The following is a 5,765-nucleotide window of genomic DNA, read 5'->3' as shown; positions in this document are numbered from 1 at the left end:
GGTGTATGTACTAGTGAATCAGTGTGTAGTGTACTAGTGAATCAGTGTGTACTGTACTAGTGAACAGTGTGTAGTTGTACTAGTGAACCAGCGGTGTACTGTACTAGTGAATCAGCGTGTACTGTACTAGTGAATCAGTGTGCAGTGTACTAGTGAATCAGTGTGTACTGTACTAGTGAATCAGTGTGTACTGTACTAGTGAATCAGTGTACTGTACTAGTGAACCAGTGTGTACTGTACTAGTGAATCAGTGTGTAGTGTACTAGTGAATCAGTGTAGTGTACTAGTGAATCAGTGTGTACTGTACTAGTGAATCAGTGTGTAGTGTACTAGTGAATCAGCGTGTACTGTACTAGTGAATCAGTGTGTACTGTACTAGTGAATCAGTGTGTAGTGTACTAGTGAATCAGTGTGTACTGTACTAGTGGATCAGTGTGTAGTGTACTAGTGAATCAGTGTGTACTGTACTAGTGAATCAGTGTGTAGTGTACTAGTGAACCAGTGTGTAGTGTACTAGTGAATCAGTGTGTACTGTACTAGTGAATCAGTGTGTAGTGTACTAGTGAACCAGCGTGTAGTGTACTAGTGAATCAGTGTGTACTGTACTAGTGAACCAGTGTGTAGTGTACTAGTGAATCAGTGTGTACTGTACTAGTGAATCAGCGTGTACTGTACTAGTGAACCAGTGTGTAGTGTACTAGTGAATCAGTGTGTAGTGTACTAGTGAATCAGTGTGTAGTGTACTAGTGAATCAGTGTGTACTGTACTAGTGAATCAGTGTGTATTGTACTAGTGAATCAGTGTGTACTGTACTAGTGAATCAGTGTGTACTGTACTAGTGAATCAGTGTGTAGTGTACTAGTGAACCAGTGTGTAGTGTACTAGTAAATCAGTGTGTACTGTACTAGTGAATCAGTGTGTACTGTACTAGTGAATCAGTGTACTGTACTAGTGAATCAGTGTGTAGTGTACTAGTGAACCAGTGTGTAGTGTACTAGTGAAGTGTGCCACAGTAGAGCACAGCAGTGTGCTGAGAGCAGAGCGGGCTGCTTGATGAAAACTACAATAGGACATAAATCATTGTCACAGCGTTCCGTTTCTCCCCTGTCCCCCCGGCCCCGCCCCCCCTGTCCCCTCGGCCCCGCCCCCCCCACCCCGGCCCCGCCCCCCCCCACCCCCGGCCCCGGCTAAGCCAGCTCAGCAGGACAGAGACTCAGTCTGAGAGGCCTGGGACCAGGGAGAGAACCAGCCTGCCTGTCTGGCTACCTGTCTGTCTGTCTACCTGTCTGTCTGTCTGTCTACCTGTCTGTCTACCTGTCTGTCTACCTGGCCTGCCTGTCTGTCTACCTGGCCTGCCTGGCTGTCTACCTGTCTGTCTACCTGTCTGTCTACCTGTCTGTCTACCTGGCCTGCCTGTCTGTCTACCTGTCTGTCTGTCTACCTGGCCTGCCTGTCTGTCTACCTGTCTACCTGTCTGTCTACCTGGCCTGCCTGTCTGTCTGTCTGTCTGTCTGTCTACCTGGCCTGCAAGTCTGTCTGGTCTACCTGTCTGTCTGTCTACCTGTCTGTCTGATCTACCCATTTGGTCTACCTGTCTGTCTGGTATAACTGTCTCTCTACCTGTCTGCCTGCCTGGTCTACCCGTCTGTCTGGTCTACCTGTCTGATCTACCTGTCTGATCTACCTGCCTGATCTACCTGTCTGCCTGTCTACCTGGCCTGCCTGCTGGTCTGCCTGTCTGTCTACCTGTCTGTCTGGTCTACCTGTCTGTCTGGTCTACCTGTCTGTCTACCTGGTCTACCCGTCTGTCTGGTCTACTTGTCTGGTCTACTTGTCTGTCTTACCTGTCTGATCTACCTGTCTGCCTGTCTCCCTGTCTACCTGTCTGTCTGATCTACCTGTCTGCCTGTCTGATCTACCTGTCTGCCTGGTCTACCTGTCTGCCTGTCTGATCTACCTGTCTGCCTGTCTCCCTGTCTACCTGTCTACCTGTCTGCCTGTCTGATCTACCTGTCTGCCTGTCTACCTGTCTACCTGTCTACCTGTCTGCCTGTCTGATCTACCTGTCTGCCTGTCTACCTGTCTGTCTGATCTACCTGTCTGCCTGTCTGATCTACCTGTCTGCCTGTCTGATCTACCTGTCTGCCTGTCTACCTGTCTGCCTGATCTGCCTGTCTGATCTACCTGTCTGCCTGTCTACCTGTCTGCCTGATCTACCTGTCTGATCTACCTGTCTGGTCTACCTATCTGCCTGTCTACCTGTCTGCCTGATCTACCTGTCTGATCTACCTGTCTGTCTGATCTACCTGTCTGTCTGATCTACCTGTCTGATCTACCTGTCTGTCTGATCTACATGTCTGCCTGTCTACCTGTCTGATCTACCTGTCTGCCTGTCTACCTGTCTGATCTACCTGCCTGCCTGATCTACCTGTCTGTTCTACCTGTCTGCCTGTCTGATCTACCTGTCTGATCTACCTGTCTGTTCTACCTGTCTGCCTGTCTGATCTACCTGTCTGCCTGGTCTACCTGTCTGTCTACATGCCTGCCTGTCTACCTGTCTGTTGGTCTACCTGTCTGTTGGTCAACCTGTCTGTCTGGTCTAAAACGATCCACCTCTGGCGAGAGCAGAGGTTTTGAATGAGACTTTTGCAACTTGTGAACTCTGAACCTGAACTTTAAACTCCCCGAACATCAACGTTCGTGCAGCAACGCTACCATCACTGTTTCAACGGGAGAGCAGGCGCGCTGCCCCCTGCATCGAATCGAGCGACCACCACGTCACGTGCCTCTTCCCTTTCTTTGCATTCTCTTTGATGTGTGTGTGTGATGCCAAGTGTTGTTTAAGCTTAGAGGAATTAGGATAGGCTGTGATAATCTATGACATCATTCTTTTCATTTCTGCTGTGTTTTCATATTGCCACATGTGTTTTCCATCTATTATTGAATTGTGTTTAATATTATCTTGATAATTGATTAGTATAACTTCAATAAATATTATTAACTTTTGACCACGTCCGAGCGTCATCACATTATCTTAGGTCACTTGATTGAGTCAAGAACTCCGCCTGCAGACTGAGATTGATGAATAAATTAGACTATTGATAAAGGTTATCTTGGTTCGCTGTACAAAACAGGGTGGTGCTCCATATACGAGTTGATTTAATGTATTAAATCCATTTTCCTTCATATTTGTGATAACCGCGGTATAATCATAAATTATATATCATAGTCATAGTTCTAACCCTAGAACACGCTACAAAAGCATTGGAACTGATGTGTCCAGGCGACAACTTAATTTATCAGACATTATTTCATGTCATTTCAATTCACAGCTATTTCAGTGGCGTGACTAGCTTCCGTCCTACCAGTCCTGAACAGAAACAAGCCAGCCACGCACATAAACCAGGCTGGACCTGACCTGGTTATGCGGTTAGGTTTGGGCGATTTCACGATAATCTCCTCAACTGCGCATTTGAAAGCATGCGTGAATAGACTCACGCACTGGGCAGCAGTCAACAAGGAAATGTTTTGGCTGTCACTGAAGCATTTTCGCGATAGAGATCAGTCGGGTCAGCGGTTCGAATCCCAACTCCGACTGTCCACATGTCGAAGTGTCCTTGAGCAAGACACCTAACCCCAAATTTCTCCCAATGAGCAGGTTAGCACCTTGCATGGTAGCTGCCTCCATTGGTGTGTGAATGGGTGAATGAGAGGCCATTGTAAAGCGCTTTGAGTGCCGCTAAGGTGGAAAAGCGCTATATAAGTGCAGTCTATTCATTTATAAGAATTGTATTTTTTTTCCAGTGGATATCTTAGTGAATACAAGAACATTGATCTAGGAAAGCAGTTCTGAGTTGTGATGTTCCGTTTGGGAAGTGCATGTGATTGCTGGCGCACAGTAGGCCAGGCTCACAGCGGAGGGGAGAAACATTCCCTGCCTTCTTCCCTCTGCTATATCAGTCTTAAGTCTCCTTTTACTGCACAACAAGCAGCTACAGTAATCGCCTCTAAAACGAATGATTGGCCTGTCCTGTATAAATCACAAGGCAGGTGAGTCGTCGTAGCCCACAAGTGCATCTTAACAGTGGAGCAAAAAAAACGACTGCTCGACATGTGTATATAAGGTATATATATATATATACTTATATATAAGGTCGTTCCTATCTCTGAAATGTCCGGATGACTGAAACTTATGTTAAAATGCACCAAATTCAATAAGTGGTATACTTGTTTCATATAGACTCACAACAGACCAATAAATACCCTTAATTACTTGTGAAAATGCATCAAATTTGCAATCACAGTACTGTAATGAAAATCCCACCAGTAACCAGATAGCAGGCTAAAAAAAACAAAACGTTTTTTAAGCCTGTCCGGTAGACCGGGAGGTTCGGATCTCTGAAGTTCGGATGAGTGGGGTCCTACTGTATATATATATATATATACGCACACACTATATGGAGAAAAGTATTGGGACACCTACACATTACACCTACAGGAGTTTTTATGACCTCCCATTCTAAATTCATAAGCGTTAATATGGAGTTGGTCCTCCCTTTGCAGCTATAACAGCTTCCACTCTTCTGGGAAGGATTTCTACAAGATTTCGGAGTGTGTCTGTGGGAATTTGTTGCCCGTTCATCCAGAAGAGCATGTGTGAGGTCGGACACTGTTGTTGCACAAGAGGGCCTTACATCACCAAGCGAAATACCGAGCGTCGGATGGAGTGGTGTAAAACACGCTGCTACTGGACTCTGTAGTAGTGGAAACGTGTTCTGACACGTCTAAAAGACGTCTTTTAGATGTCTTTTTCGTCTTTTTCGGACGTCCAAAGACATCCAATTAGGAGCCAGAATGAAAGTTTTTTTAGACGTTCAGATATTGAACCCGTTCTGCACGTCCACAGACGTCTTAGAGGGGTCCAAGCCAGACGTTTGAATATTGAGGGGTCCAGCAGACGTACAAACGGGGTTCAGGACCGACGGACGTAATTAAGACATGATCTGAACGTCTCCCTGACGTTGCGTGTTTGCTGGGAAATCACACGTCTCTACCTGGCAGTCTGATGGACGAGTCTGGGTTTGGCGCATGCCAGGAGAATGTTATCTGCCTGACTGCAGTGTGCCAACTGTAAAGTTTGGTGGAGGGATAATGGTCTGGGGTTGTTTTTCTGGGGCTCGCCTAGGCCCCTTAGTTCCAGTGAAGGGACATGTTAAGGACAATGCTCGTTTTTGACAACCTGGACCTTATTAACGACATATTATAAGTTTGACTCACCGAGATCACTTTGGTGTAGTTCGGAGGCATGTAGAAGAAATTTAAAATCCAGCGCGAGCCAGTATATCCATGTAATGTCGGTGGTCGGGGCACTTAGAATGCAGTTTCTAAAAATCTATTTTCTGCCGCGAAACGGTTGTTTTCATCAATCTGTCTTCATGAATCGCTAGTTGTGCTTTCATAGAGCGTAGGCCTGTTGTGGTTTTTCACATGCCTCTGTAATATGATCTTTAGAAACGTCTTTCGAAACGAAATAGCTTCCTCGCACAGCGCGCAATCGTTGCTCCAGCACGCTGTGCGCATGCGTGCTGGAGCAAGTGAGGAAGCTATTTTGTTTTGTGTACTGTACTGAAACTTCTTCTACATGCCTCCGAACTACACCAAAGTGATCTCGGTGAGTCACACGTCTTATAATATGTCGTAAATAAGGTCCAGGTTGATAAAAACAAGCATTGTCCTTTAATGCCTCAGCTTACCAAGACATTTTG

At 46.0% G+C, this 5,765-nt stretch overlaps 1 protein-coding gene across 1 annotated transcript in view; it reads right to left on the bottom strand.

Annotated features, from left to right (window-relative positions):
* LOC311327787 (CUB and sushi domain-containing protein 1) overlaps positions 1–5,765 on the bottom strand; it is a gene marked incomplete at its 5' end in the record, with an annotated part of 408,914 nt that overhangs the window by 139,769 nt on the left and 263,380 nt on the right. The gene's annotated exons all lie outside the window — the stretch shown is intronic.

Source organism: Borostomias antarcticus, assembly GCF_949987555.1.
Source record: "Borostomias antarcticus genome assembly, chromosome: 34".
NCBI lineage: Eukaryota > Metazoa > Chordata > Actinopteri > Stomiiformes > Stomiidae > Borostomias > Borostomias antarcticus.
The sequence above is the reverse complement of the archived record's forward strand: the minus strand, read 5'-3'. Positions and strand labels throughout refer to the sequence as shown.